This window comes from Petaurus breviceps, unplaced genomic scaffold, assembly GCF_028583685.1.
Source record: "Petaurus breviceps papuanus isolate PSGF00001 unplaced genomic scaffold, PetGlider_PUasm1.0 126, whole genome shotgun sequence".
Taxonomy (NCBI): domain Eukaryota; kingdom Metazoa; phylum Chordata; class Mammalia; order Diprotodontia; family Petauridae; genus Petaurus; species Petaurus breviceps.
The window spans coordinates 29,883,568-29,899,722 of NW_027185655.1; the positions used below are offsets into that span (position 1 = coordinate 29,883,568).

Consider the following 16,155-nt stretch of genomic DNA (forward strand, 5'->3'; position numbering starts at 1 on the left):
CTATCTATCTATCTATCTATCTATCTATCTATCTATCTATCTATCTACGTATCTATGTATCTATGTATCTATGTATCTATGTATCTATGTATCTATCTATCTATCTATCTATCTATCTATCTATCTATCTATCTATCTATCTATCTATCTATCTATCCATCCATCCATCTATCCATCTATCCATCCATCCATCTATCGATCCATCCATCTATCCATCTGTCTATCTATCTATCTATCTCTCTATCCCTCTATCTCTCTATCTATCCATCTATCTAGTAAGTATCCTTAGGAGATAGGTTTTTGGTGTTAATATATCATTAGTCAATGTAAGAGACAGAGCTTACTACCTTCTCTCCCCACTTCTAGATGGTGTCTTCATGATATTTCCTTTTCTCTGTCTACACTCTCTTGGCGAGCTCAGCTCTAATGACTTCAAGTATCATTTCTATATAGATGCCTTTTGAATTTATGTATCAAATTTTCCACTCTTCCAAATTTCTAATATTTGTTAACAGCAACTAAAATAATAATAAATAGCATTTATATAGCACTTCAGTATTTGCAGATGTCTTACAGATATCTCATTTGATCCTCACAACAACTCTGGGATGTAGGTATTATTATTATCTCCATGCTATAGAAGAAAAAAATGAGACAAAGAAAGCTATCTGAAGCAGGATTGACCTTAGGTCTTCCTGGCTCCAGGTCCAACACTGTGCTATCTGGGTTCCAGTGTTCTTCCAGTTTCTTCCTTCTCCCTCTCTTTCTTGAACACTTCTATCCAATCAGTTACCAAGTTTTATCTGTTCTACTTCCTCCACATCTGTCTCCTTATTTTCCACTCAGAGTTATTGCCCTAGTTCATGCCTTCAATGTCTCTTAACTGTACTATCACAGCAACCTACTACTTTATCTCTGTTCTCTGTCTTTTCCCCTACTAATTTTATCCTCCACAAAGCTGCTAAATTAACATTTCCAAATACAGGTGAAACAATGTGATCTGGTCTCAGCCAGAATTAAGAAGACCTGATTAAAAAGCCTGATTTTGACACGCACTGGGGATGTGACCTTGGTTAAGTCACTTAACTTCTTAGTGTCCTAAGTTTTAGAGCAGGTGTTGTTCTGAATTGTTATAAAGAATTGTTGCCTCCTCTTCCTCCCCCTGCCCCAAGTTCCTTATGCCACTGAAATTAAAAGTCTTCTGTAAAGAAAAATAAAATGTCATTCTCCTATTCAAAAATCTTCAATATTACTTATTGCTTATTGGCTTAGGGCAAAATAAACTCACCTTTCTGTCACTGAAAGCCATCTACTTTTCTCATCTTATTCACATTATTTCTCTTTCCTTAATCTATATATTCCAACCACATTGGCCTATGAATTGTTCAGAGTCAACATTTCATCTCCTATCTTTGCTTAAGCTTGTTCTTTATGTCTAGAATATACTCCATCAACATAAGCACCATTTCTGCTAACTATAGAGTCTTTTCTGGTCCCCCCAAACACTTAATTGTTATTGATCCCCGCCTAACAAATTATTTTTTGCTTCCTTGTCTATCAAAAAGTTGTCAGATGCAGGTTGCAACCAACATTGGGTGATGAATGTTGAAATTTAAAGGATGCTGATGGAGTGTAGGAACAACTGAGTCTAGTATACAGTTAGCTACAATAATTAGTTAATACAGGAAGGTACCCAATACCTTTTTCCTCACTCCTCAGTCGTGTCCTGGAATATTATGGTCCCAACTTCCCTCGAATGAAGAGAAGGCACTCAACAAAATGATATAAAAGTAATGATGGATGATTGGCTAAGTAGAATCAAGTATGGGAAAGTGTGACCATACCTTGGTATAGCACACAGGTACAGATATCCTTGGAATGCTTTCTATTTGCCATGAGGATATTTTTATGTGTTTGTCAAGTTTGAATTCCATGTGTATGCTAAAGGGGCAATCCTTGCCCCTCAGGTTTCTCTTTCCTGCCAACTAAGAAGTATAAGGATGTCTCTATGGGCTCCTGAGGGTTTGTGTGTGTGCAAGGGGAGTACCCTTGCCCCCCTGAAGCTGTCTTGTGGATTTGTGTGCAAGCTGGGCTGCCTCCTGTTTATATTTTCTTTCTTTGGGTGTATAATGTTGTGAGTCCCCAGAAGCAGCTGATATTTTTCTCCTGCTCAAGTACTCAAGTAGCCAAATATTGACTACTGGTCAAGATAAAAAGAGGAAGAGGAAGAGAAAGAGAGATATAAAAGGAGAAAAGGAAAGAGGGAGATGACTGGGAAAAAGAGACCACTTGATGTTGATCATACTGTACTTCATTGTTCTTTAGTCAGGTCCTTCATGACTTGGGTTGTCTGGACACTTCTGGATTTTGCCTCCATGCCCCTGGGCTAGAGCTCAGGCAGGCTCAGCCACTGGTGGCCAGGGCAACACCGGTATCTCTCAATTCCCCAGTTGTGTAAAGGCACACCTGGAGCTCTGGTTTTAGTGTTTGCTGGCTCCACTCCCCTGAGGTTCAGGATATCCTGCTGATGCACTGAGATGGAACTTGTTGGGACACCTCCTGTCTTGTACTTTAGCCTCTGCAAAGCCAAAGCCACACCCTTCCTCCAGGTCTCCTAAGTCTTTAGCTGACTCCATTATTTCAGGATTTTATCCTGGGGCAAAATTCTCTGGACTTTTCAAGGTCAAAAAAAGAGGGGGGGGGGGTTGATGCAAGCTCCTAAGGTTTACTCTGCCATCTTGGCTCCATGACATCTTTGGGTTTTCATAATAGTGCTCTTTACTGGCACTTCTCCTATATGTCTGCCCATTTCTCTTTTTCTGGGTCATCATCTATTTCCCACCATTAAGCATGGGAGTTCCCCATCACTCTGACCTGAGTGTTCTCCCTTACTATGACATGGTTGCTCTTCTCTCTCCTCTCTCTCTCTCTCTCTCTCTCTCTCTCTCTCTCTCTCTCTCTCTCTCTCTCTCTCTCTCTCTCTCTCTCTCTCTCTCTCTCTCTCTCTCTCTTTCTCTCTGTCTCTCTCTGTCTGTCTCTCTGTCTCTCTCTCTCTGTCTCTGTCTGTCTCTGTCTGTCTCTCTCTCTCTGTGTCTCCCTCCTTCCCTCCCTCTCTCCCTCTCCTTCTCTGAATTCTTTTTTTAGGATTTGCAAATTCCAAGGCCTTAATTTGTATCTCTATAGATATTTCACAGATCTATACATCTAGTTGTATTTTCTCTCTTGAGTTTCATTATGATATCACCAACTTTCCAGGCATCTCCAAATGAATATTCTCAATGCAATTCTCCCTAAAAATATGTAAAATAACTCTCTCCTTACCCCCTTGGCTCCCAATGTCCTCTTTCAACTTCCTGAGCTTGACTGTAGGTACCACCATCCTTCAAGATACTCTAACTTTTCTCATCTATCGTAGGTAATCATTTGCTTTGTCTTGTTTCCTTTATTTTCCAAACATTTCTCATTTATCTTCTTCTCTTTATTTATACATCTACCTCTGTAGTTCAGGTCTGTATCATTTTCCACCTGGCCTATTGCGATAACCTTATAGTAGTAGTAGTAGTAGCAGTAGTAATAGTAGTAGTGGTAGTAGTAGTAGTAATAGTATTAGTATTTGTAGCAGCAGTGGTAGTAGTGGTAATGGTAGCAGCAGTGGCTATTAATTATGTAGCACATTCAAGTTTACAAAGTCATGAACATGTTATTTTGTTTGATCCTCAGAACAGCACTGTGAAGTAGGCACTATTATTATCTCTATTTTCCAGAGGAGAAAAATGAGAGAATAAGATGACTGAATGACTTGTTTGTGGCCACTCAGCTAGTACATGTCTGAGAATATATTTGAAGTCAGATAGCTCTTACTCAAAGCCCAGCTCTTTATCCACTATGATACCTAGCAATCTAATTGGATCTAATTGAACACAGCTTCCATATGGTGGAACAGATCAAAGTGATTTTTCTCTTTTTAAATTAAATTTTAATCTTTTCAATTAACAAAGCCACCTCATGCCCTATTTAGAAAGAAAAAAAAACTCCTGTTACAAATGTTGTCAAGTAAAACAAATTCCATCTGTCCCTCTCCCCCCCCCCCCCCCCCCCGACAAAAAAAAAATATCTCCATCTTCACTCTGAGTGAAGTTCCCCAGAGGGGCAGTTCCTACTACTACTCATAGAGGTTGTGGTTTGTCCTTCCTTCTTGAAGAGGATCATGACATCAGGAATATGATGCCATAACTTGCAATTGAATTGGATTTGTGTGAGGGAGGGCTGTGTTTAGTCATCAGTCTTACTTTCTCCTCCAGAGTCATCTGGGTCCTTTGACCAGATATAGATCAGGATGATTGGAGCTGGCCCTGGATGCAGGGGGAGACCTTGGTCTTTTTAAACTAAAAGGTCTTTGCAAAGTTCTCACTTTGTCTGAGGCAACAGCCATTCAGTGATTAGGCCATCACAAGTCAACAAATGTTTATTATGTACCTACTATGTGCCATCACCTTCCTACAAAACCCAGCTTTTCTGGAGTGGATTAAAAGTTTATGGGAAATGGGGGGGTTAGAGTTAGAAGGGCACCCCCCAACCCATGCACAAGCAACAGCTTCATTGTGAGCCAAAGCAGAGTAGAAATGCTGATGCTTGGTTCCAAAGATTTGATTGCCCTGTGGGGAATTGACAGTAAGAGTTAGACATAGTAGCTACTCACAATGAAGCTGGAGATGGAGGGGGACGCTGTGATCCAAAGTACAGGGGATACAGGAAGTTAGGAGAGCAAGTTTAATAATTCTTCCACCTGCAAATGGAGTTCTCTCTATGTGTTGTATCAAAAGCTTGATGCTGAGGTGTCCATCTTTTCAACTGCACACACAGTAAAAGGATACTCCCAGAATCCTCTTCCAATATGGAAGTTTGTAGTCTACTGTCAAAAGGAATATACTTTTGATTATTTTTGAACTCAGTCCAACTGACAGATAGAAAGCTTTGGCAGAATGATTTAGGATACCACAATGAAAGACTGTCTTTATGATAGTCTTTACCTGCCTGTGTTTGATGGGAGCCTCTAATGACTGGTCTGGCTCTCTGCCTACCTTCCTCACTCTTTTTTGATTTCTGAAGTCCTTTCATGGATTGGAGTCCTTATGTTGAGCTCCAGTCCTTATGGCTGTGTTTCTGTTTTATTTGTTGCCAGATCTTCCTGAAACTAACAGCCTGTCTGTGAATTTTTTATTAGTTAATTAAAGACATTATTAAGCACTCACGTACATATGCAAAGTCCTGGGGATATAAAAATAAAAATGTAACTATCTCTGCCATCAAAGAATGTCATGTGGTAAATTAAAATATGAGATAGATCTAACAATGGGAAAGAGCAGAGCAATCTTCCTGGAAGAGGTGGTGCCAGAATTATAACTTGGAGGAAAACAAAATAATTATGCAATAAATTAGCACATTCCAGACATGGAGTAGGAATGGGAGGAGCAAGGATGGAAGGACCTGATGCCATATGCAAATCCACAGAGGCAGGAGATAGGGTCTTGGGTTTGGGGAACATATAGTAGGTCAGTCTGGCTGGAATTTAAAGCTTATGAAGGGAAGCAAAATAAAATTGAAAAAGTGAAGTAGAAGTTAAGTAGAAAAGTTAAGTAGGAGTCAGAGTGTAGGGGCTCTTAAATGCCAGACTGAGAAATTTGATTTTTATTCTAGAGGCCATGGGGACTCATTGAAAGAATATGAGGAAGAGAGTGACATGGTCAGATCTTTGCCTTCTGAAGATTATTTTGGCAAATGTATAGAGGGGAAAGATTGGATCAGTGGCTTAGTCCAGGTGAGAAGTAATGAAGGCCTCAACTGCCAATATCTCCACCCTGCCATCTGCTGCCTGACTGTTTGGCCACTTGCAGAGACATCAGCCTGTTATTGCCCATGGTTGAACTGCTGTGATACAGAGTTTTTTTTTTAACTTCTTAATTATAGACACACGATGTTGAGATCTGCTACTATTGTACAGAGTGTACCGCTGAATGGCTCCATCTAATCTTTGGATTCTAGTTATCCCCAATCTGGTTTATTCCACCAGCACCTGAGCCCTGGTCCTAACCAAAACTCACCACAAATCTAGATGTTTAATTTACTCATTTGAGTTAATTTCACCTGAATCCTAATGAAAAAAATAGTGAAAGCATTAAAATGTTATTTATTAAGCATTTATTGTGTGCTAGGCACTGTGTTAAGCAAAGACGTGACAAATACAGGAAAGACAAATACAAGTCCCCTGTCTTCAAGGAGCTTAGATTTTAATTGGGAAAGACAGTAGATATAAGGTGTGCATTTTTCTCTAGGTTTGCTCTTCTGCATTAATCATGATGACTACCACTTGTGTACTCTGGGGAGCATTTTAACATTTATTTCCATTTGTTCAATAGCTAGCATTTATTGATCACGTCAAGATTTTCAAAAGACTTTCAATATGTTACCTATTATGTGCAAGGTACTATGCTAAGTACCTTATGATTATTATCTCATTTGATCCTTATGACAATCCTGAAAGGTAAGTACTGTTGTTATTCCCATTTTATAGATGGGGAAACTGAGGCTGATAGTTTAAGAGACTTGCCTTGTATCACACAGCTAGTAAGTGGCTAAGGCAGGATTTGAACTCAAGTCTTCTTGACTCCAAGTCTAGCACTCTATTTCCTGGGCCACCTACAAGCCTCAAGAACTTTTATTAAGTGATTGCTATATGCCAGGTGCTGGTGATACAAAATAAAAAATGGAACAGTCCTTGCTCTTAAGGAGCTTACATTATACTGAGGAAATATGATAAACTCATAAATAATTAAATACAAATATATAACATATGCATGAGTTGTAAGTGTTGAATTATAGTCTCTCAAAATTTTTTGTTCCACTAACTTCAATATTTTTTAAATCTTAGTTCATAAATTTGACAAAGAATGTCATGTGGTCAATTAAACTGAGCTAGAAAATCTGGGTCAAGCCCTTCCTCTGACATATATCACACATAAATGAAAGTTCTTGTTACCAAAGTCCTTGACATTGTCAAATGGTTCAAGATCATGATATGATATGATTTTATCAATGAAAATTATATTAAAGAAGAGACATTACCATACACTTTACCCCTGCACCCTAAGGACCACATTCAACATAGAATTTTAAAAATATTATTGGAACAGTTTCATTTCTGAGATTCATGCAGGTAGTAATACTTGTTTTCCAGGCAATTATAAAACAATGGGATATAAAATAGATATTGAACCACAGAAACATAACCCTGATTTTAAAGTTGAGTAAAGTTTCTAAAGTACTGGATGGTAATAAACATTATGCTTTTTTAGCTTTGTGACATTTCTATATAACATGTATTTTGTTAATGCCTCTGTCTTTTCTGTCTTATTTTCTTCTTTCTTTTAATGGATAATTCTTAGAGAATTTAAGTTTAAAATTGATTAATTTAATTTAATATTTATTAAATAGAAATTTAATTTAATGATGTAAATCATTTCCACAATGTGGAGGCCCAAGGAACTCAGAAACCACCTTTACCAACAAACACTTGATTTCCTCCTTAGTGAAAGAGATATGGAAGCCAAGGGCTACAAGTAATTTAGAATATTAAAGTATTAAAAAAACATTATGGAGGAGGATGAAAAATTATGAGCAGTATTGCTTCACAAAACAACATAAAGCAATGGAGGGGAAAATGAGTATGCAGAAAACCTGGCACAATACCCAACATACAGATCATCCCAAGACTGATTATTATGGATGAGTAAATGTGTTTAGAGAGGCTGCTCATGTGGTAAGAGTAAGAGAAAACAGATGGGCAGACCAAGTGTGGCACGGCTATCCACAAAATATTGAAGACTCCAAGGCAGGTTTCCAATGTGTTAGGTCAAACCTCCATGGAGGATTTATGGAAGGACACAGAAAAGGATTTATATACCTCATTCTCTTTGAGCACTCATGAAATTGCATTTTATAGTCTGTAAGAGAGGTAGTCAGCATCCATTTGGTTAGTCCATTGACACATCATCTTGGACAGTCACTGCAGGTGTGCAATAAATTGGGTCCAGAATTGGACAGGTGGAAAAGAGTGGGTGTGATTGTACATGGAAATTCATCTAGGACTTTCAGCAATTCCAACCTGCTTTTGGACAGGAAAATCCATCCTTTAATGACCAGTAGTCTCTTGATGATGTAGGATGTCTGTAAATCAAGGGAAACCCTAGTCTTTAGGAAATCAAAATTGAAGGTGACCCAAAAAGGATGGAGAGGTGTGTGTTGGATGTAAATATGTTAATCATCACTGAGCACTTATTAAACCTTGGTCATAGCAGACACCATAATAAGTACTTTGCATAAAAATACAAAAAGTGACACAGTTCCTGACTTCAAGAATCTTCCATTTCATTGTGAGGATACATGTTTATAGATGACTAATTACAAGATTTATAAATGATAAACACACAGGGAAGGGAGTAGGATCTTAACAACTATGGGAATCAAGAAAGGTCTCTTAGAGGGAGTAGCTTGAGCCTTGAAGGGAGTTGGCAGTTTTTTTTTTTTTTAAGCAATTGGGATTAAGTAACTTGCTCAAGGTTACATGGCCAGTTATTACTTTTGGGTGTGGTGCTGAGTATCTGAGCCCGGATTTGATCCAGGTCATCCCAACACTGGAGCTGGTGCTCTTACTTGCTGAGCCACCTGGCCGCCCCTAAGCAATTGGGGTTAAGTAACTTGCTCAAGGTTACATGGCCAGGTGTTTCTGGGTGGGTGCTAAGTGTCTGAGCCCGGGATTCAATCTCCAGGTCTTCTCAACACTGGAGCTGGTGCTCTTACTCGCTGTGCTACCTGGCCGCCCCTGGGAGTTGGCAGTTTTAAGACTGAGTTTTCAAGCAAGAAGTAGACCATCAAACAGGGATAATGACTGGACTTGTGATTGAAGTGGTAAAGGGAATTCCCGGGTAAGAAAATGCCATTTACCAAGCAATGAAGACTGGTATCCTTTCATCTGCAATTTACAGTATTAGAAAGTTGTCTAGAGCACTCAGAGATTAAGTGTTTTGCCCAAGGTCACACATGGATGAATATATTACACTAAATTATTAAACTAAATTAAAACTTAAATATTACTAAGCTAAATTAAGTTCTTATATTAAATTAATGATAAATAAATCATTGATGATTTAAATTAAATGCTTACTCTTGGCAAAGCACCGTGCTTAGTGCTGGTGATACAAGTAGAAAAAGAAGATGGTCCCTGCTCTCAAGCAGCTCACATTCTTGTGGGGGAGACAACAGATCTGGAAAGGTCTCGTGGTCCTTAGGGTGCAGGGGTAAAGTGTATGGTAATGTCTCTTCTTTAATATAATTTTCATTGATAAAATCATATCAGATTATGATCTTGAACCATTTGACAATGTCAAGGACTTTGGTAACAAGAACTTTCATTTATGTGTGATATATGTCAGAGGAGGGGCTTGACCCAGATTTTCTAGCTCAGTTCTCCATTCATTATGCTATGTTGCCTTTTGGCTCATTAAAAATGACTTTAAAATGCCTGACCATATTTGGATATTCTTTAATCTGTGAATAACACTTTTAATTCAGCTTTTAATATTAGTCAGAGCCTTGAAATAGATCTACAAGTTATAATCTTGATTATATATCTACATATGATCTAAAAGAGGAGGTGGTCCTGATACAGGTAGTGAAAAAAGGAGATAAAGGATGGACAGGACTGCCTGAGAGCTGCACTGGTGCCTAAAATGTGAATGTAATGGAATACTATTGTTCTGTAAGAAATGAGGAGCAGAGGTACTTCATAATAACCTGGAGAGACTTATATAAATGGATGCTGAGTGAGGGCAGCAGAACCAGGAGAACTTTATACACAATTACAGACACATCGTATCTGTGAGACTGACTTTGCTAGATTAGGCTCTTCTCAGCAATTCAAGGTTTTAAGACAACTCCAAAAGACTCATGATGTAAAGGGATATTCACATCCAGAGAAAGAACTAGAGTCTGAATGCAGACTGAAGCAAACTACTTCCTCTCTCTCTTATGTGTTTTGTTTTGTTCCTTCTTTCTCATCGTTCACTCCATTGGTTATAATTCTTCTTTACAACTTGACTAATGTTTAATGTGAAGATTTTGTAGAACTTATATCAGATTGCATACTGCTAGGGGAGGAAAGGGGAGAGGGAGGGGGAGAAAATTTGGAGCACAAGGGATTGTAAAACTGAATGTTGTAAACTAAAAGTAAATAAATAAATTAAAAAAAGAGGAATGTCTCAGTAGGCTGATTAGAGCCTCTATGGGTGATTAATGGGAAAACAAGGGTGAGGATCACATTACAGGAGAAGGTGTGGGTGGGTCTCAGCTGTGCCTTGGATAGATATGCAGTAAATGCATTGAAGTATCTCTTTCAATAAAAAATTATTTCATTCCCTCTCATCTCTAAGCAAAATCTTTGAAATAGCATTTGTTTCCTTATCTTGCTTGTACATTAGATCTCAAAGGCAGAATTTTTAAAGATTCAATTACACCCATTACTCTGTATGTAACAAAATTTTCCAGTTGCCATGAAAATGACATTTCAACAAAGATGCTAATGTATTTTATATCTTTTAGGCTTTGAATAGTTTACCAGATATAATGCCTTGGAAACATTCACTTACTCTAAAATTTTCCTTGATATTGTAGATTGCTCCTTGAATCATTTTTTAATCCACATTTCTTCTCTGAAACTAATATGTATTTAGGGGTTTTTCTAGGATACAGTTCATTGACCATAGCAATAAACTAATTTGTTTTCAATTTCTTCTAAAACGATACCCTGTACTTCTTCAGCTGTGATCTCTCAAATTTTCACTTCTTCTATGTAAGCTTAGAGTTGCTTCTGGAAGCATTCTCTGCAAGATTTACTTCCTTTTGTAATAAATGATAATAGCAATGACATTTATGTAACATAACAGTGTTTTCAAAGCACCCTTCTTACAACATTTCCATGAGGTAAATGCCAGTGTTATTCTGTTCACTTTATAGATGAGGAGACTGAGGCTTGGAATGCTGAAGTAGACTTCCCAAGGTCATATAACTAGTAAATGTTTGATGCAATATTCCAATCTAAGCCTCCTGATGCCAGCCCTAGCATGCTTTTATTTGTGTCATGCTATTCCTTTTCAAGAGATCTAGTTGATATAAAAATAATTGCAGAAATGACTTAATAAATATAGTTTTAAGTCTTTGTTATTTATTTTATCATCCTTATCTTGGACATTATAACCTACATTCCCTTACGATATTTGCGACTCTGATCTTTAGTTGTTTATATGGAGCTCCTTACTTTTTATTGCTAGGTAGGGAGGGGGTATTCAAAGAGGACTAGTCCCTCTTATGGGAGAACTTTCTGAGCCCCTTTCAGGGCTAATCATTCACCTTTGGTGTCCATCTGTCATCCAGATCTCACCTGTGACTGTAACATGCTCAGTGGCCACACCCTGGTAACACCGTCTCATCAGATGGGCTAATCCAGGTAGAAGGTAACTGATGAGTCTTAAACCTGTCGATAAGTTAGACGGGATGCCTAACCCAAGAATGTGAAAACTTCCCCCCGTGAAATGGGTAGATGGGAACACTTTGTTCCAATGGCCACAAAGGTGACTGAATAGCTGTGAAGCTATTAGAGCTTGGTCAGACATCAAAGATGCCCAGGTCACCTACTGCATCTGAGGCCATCACCAGTCTTCCTGTTATATGTCTTGCCACCAAACTTCGATGACTCTGGAAGACAGAGTGAGGTTGATGACTTTATACAACACTGCCTCACTTAAATCCAATTCACTCACAAATAAAGACATCACCCATCACATTGTGATATCATTGGTTCTCTTTGAAAACAGATGAACAAAAATTGCTGGGTGATGTAGTAGATGGAGCACTGGACTCAGAGTCAGAAAGAACTGGGTACGAATCACGTCTCCAATATTTCCTGGTTGTGTGAATCTAGGCAAGCTGTTTAACCTCTCTCAGCCTCAGGCTCCTTATCTGCAGAATGGGGAAAACAAAAGCACCTACCTCATGGGGTTTTTAAGGATCAAAGTAGGTAATACATGAAAAGTGTTTCACAAACCTTAAAGCGCTATGTCAATATTAGCTATTAAAATATTTTTCATTGTCTCTGTCGTTACTCATGTTCTTTTTATTTTTTTTATTTTTTGGGGAGGGTAATTGGGGTTAAGTGCCTTGCCCAAGGTCACACAGCTAGTAAGTGTGTCAAGTGTCTGAGGTCGGATTTGAACTCAGGTCCTCCTGACTCCAGGGCTGGTGCTCTATTCACTGCACCGCCTAGCTGCCTTTCCTTCATTCTTGAATGATCTTGTATTTGCTTGTTTGTGTAGATATTGAGTGTAAAGAATAAGCTCTTAAAGTACAACATTGCTTGTTAATTTGTCTTTCAATCTTCAGTGCAGAGTCTATCGCTTTGCATGTGGATCCTATAAAGAAGTGGGAAGAAAATGGGAAGTCATCTAATTCTACTCCATTTTACAGATGAGGAAATAGAGGCCCAGACTGAAGAAGTGATTTTCCTAAGGTCACTCAGGGAGTAAGGGCTAGAGACAGAATTTGAACCTAGATCTTTTGGGTCAGTATACTTTTTCTGGGAGGTGGGGAAGATTTTATTTCTATTTTTTTTAAATCAATAATAAATATAGTAAAAGGTAACTAAAAAAAAGAAGGTGCCCACTCCCACTGCTCAATCACAATCTTGGGAAACATGGATGGCAGAAGTAGTTGTCAAGAGAGGGAGGGGACAGAGACCTAGTCAGCTGGAGGCCTGAGATATGCTTTTGTTCAGCTGTTTTCAGTCATGCCTGACTCTTTGTGACCCCATTTGGGGTTTTCTTGGCAAAGATATGTAATGGGAATGTAAATTTGTAAGATCTTCCCTGCCCCTAGGCTAAAGTGCACCTGGAGCCTGGGGTGGGAGGCTTGTTTTTTCAGTAGATACTTTTTGATTGGCCAGTGGGTCAATAAGGTTGTTTCATTCTCTGAGCCAGGAGAAGGCTATATGAGCCCTGATGTGTAGCTTTGTTTTGGGGGCTCACTTTGAGAAGTGTTCTGTGATTTGATATGGATTCTGCAAAGCTGTTGTCCAGAGCCCCCCGGCTTTGAAAAACCCAGATGTTGAAACCCAGATGTTGATTTGGTAATGATGTAATGGTTGGACAGTTTAGAAAGCTGTCTACTTGATCTGTTTCTGTCTTGATACTTCTGCCTGTATACTTTGAAGTTCAGGGTGCTGACCTTTTTCCCCTGAACGAGGTAAAAGATATATGTTTGACTGATTAAAGTAAGCTTGTTAACCCATTTTGAGTTGCTTTCCTTTAACAAAGAAGATCCAAGAACCTGTATGGGCAGCCACCCTGAGGACGCTTGGGGTGCTTGCCGCTACAAGATACTGGAGTGGTTTGCCATTTCCTTCTCTAACTCATTTTTACAGATAAGGGAACCAAGGCAAACAGGGTTCAGTGACTTGCCCAGAATCACACCTCTAGTAAGTGCCTGAGGCTGGATTTGAAGTCAGGAAGATGAATTTTCCTGACTCCAGTGCTGGTACTCTATCCATTGTACAATGTAGAGGTAGGACGATAAGGTCAGTGGTTTCTGGAACTGACCACTCAGATGAGGGGGAAGAAATCCCAAGAGAGCAATGAAAGGGGCAGGTTGGTAGAGGAAAGTTGTTCATCCTGACCAGCAGGGTGGTGATGGGAAGGGAAAACTCTCTCTTTTAACCAGGGATCCTTGGTATTGGTTTCCTGGGGTTTCTCTGATCTCAAAGAATAGGAGACAATTCAGGGCTGTGCCTCACTGAACAGTCCCAAGAAAATATCCTATTTCTGGAATCCCAGACCAGGACCAACAAGCTCCCAGCATCACAGTTATGCCCATTCAAATTGGAGAAGGCACCAGAGAAAGAGACCAGACAGAGAAGAAAGAGCTGGACTTAACCATTCAGGAATTCCCATTCACCCACCCAGCCCATTTTAAATTCTTTTGTTATTATTCTTTATTGGGGAAAAAATCCAACATCTTTATGTAGAACTGAGAACAGTACATGACATGCTAGTATAAACAAAGTCCCATCATTGCCTACAATGCACCTTGGGATCTGCAAGGACCTATTTTCTTGATATGGGATGGGACTTGGATGGGCTTGAGCTGAGGGCAATTTCTGAAGGTAAGGAAGGGGTCAGAGAGGTAAAGAGTATCTACTAGTAATTTTTTGTCATAAAATAATACCCTATCTCTTCCCTTATTTCGAACCAAAATAAAAACTGAAGCCACATAAATAGACCACCAAAGGTGCTGGGAAGATGCTGGAGGCAACCTCTACTTCAAGGAATAAACTCTTCAGAAATTGGAAAGCTTAAAAGAAAGTTATTGCTTTTTTCTTCTTAAAAAAAGAAAACTGAAAAATCTTTCTATATAAACATGCCTTTTTGTACCCTCTCTCTGCCTACTCCCTTTTCCCTAAAGACACTTAGTACAACTTGTTCCCACTTTTCTCCTAGCTTTTACACAAGAGTGATGTTCAGAGTTGTGTCAGAGTCAGCTTATGAGGAAGCTGTCAAATTTTCAATATGAACATTTACGCCTCAGAAATTGGCAAATGCTATAAACCAGGGCTTTATTTATTGTTTTGTTGATTTCTAGACTTAAGAAAGTGCCAGAGAAAATATTGATAATGAAGATTAAATTTGAAAAGGTGATTTGCATACATTTTTCCAGAGAGCTGGTTGTTAAACATTTATAGAGCATACCACTGGCTCTTTTCCACTCTCTCTGCTTTCAGATACCACCCTGGGTACTGCTATGGTGTTAGTCATAAACATTTTCATTTGTTAATACCTCTATCTTCCTTTTCCTCCTCTCCATCAATTGCAGTGCCTTGAAGATCCTGCCCCTGCCATAAAGGGTAGCTTTGACTCACCCCTACATGGGTTGTCTGGGATAGAAATTGGAGATCTATAGGGTACAACTCATTTCTTTGCCCATATTTTCCCAGAGAAATGATTGGAACTGCCGAAGTCATTAGAATCCAGAATGCTGAATATTAGCTCAGGTATCATAAAATCCCAAGATCAAAGTTGAAAGACATTTCAAGAGATTTCCTTATCCAGTCCCTACTTTCAGGCTGGTGAATTATCATCATTTTTCAGATGAAACAACTGAGGTTAAGAGATAGATGATGGGAGTTGGTCAGAGACAAGGGACTAGGATGAGGAGGAGGGACATTTATTTTCTTGCATGTATTTAAAAATACATTTCTGCCTTCTCCCCTCAATTAAATATCACTTTGAGGGAATAAGGAGAAATCAGTTGAAAGAAGCAGTGGAGATCCATTGTCTGGCCACTATCTTTCTATCTAGAAATGCCATTCCCCTCACCTCCACTCCAGGGATGCCAAAAAGCTGTTGAGGTGGGAGCTCTGCTCTACTGGGGTTTCATGATGTGTTGTGGTGGAACCATCTCAAAGAATTCAGTCAGACCACCTCTAGTCCAAGTATAGGCATTTATTGAGATTGACACCTCTCACAAAGTGAGCTAAGTTCCAAGAGGAATCAGCAACTTTAAAGAAAGCAAGATGGATTTTATAGGGTAAAGATGCAATTACATAACAGAAATTTACATAGAATAGAGGAATATCATTAATATTAAAAAGGCAGGGGGAGTTTGTTAAGGGATTAGGTAATGGAGTAGGTGTCTCATCTATGGTTCAGTGGTTAAACATTCTGGTCATTCTGCCCCCCAACTGGCTAGCTATTGTGGTTAAGACACATAGTTAGGTATTGTGGTACTGTCTTGGGCTAGATGGATGAGGTGATTGTGCTTGAATACAAGAACACACCTATTTCTGTGGGAATCGGTCTGGGGACAGTGACCAGGTAGAGGCAGTAGCGGGGTTCCCATCACATGGACACATCTGCTGTTTCTGTGGAAACTAAGAGTTCAGGGACACACCTGTTGTTCCAGTGGGCACTGAGGCATATACAAAGAACTTAGGACATAGGTGGGGGGGGGGGGGCTAGGTAAGTGCAGTGGGCCTGCTATTCAGTAGGGCCAGGCCTA

General features: G+C 39.2%; 1 pseudogene; it reads right to left on the reverse strand.

Annotated features, from left to right (window-relative positions):
* Window positions 1-3,530: 3,530 nt before the first annotated feature.
* The window catches only part of LOC138169301 (syndecan-4-like), a 26,462-nt pseudogene continuing 13,837 nt past the window's right edge, over window positions 3,531-16,155 (reverse strand).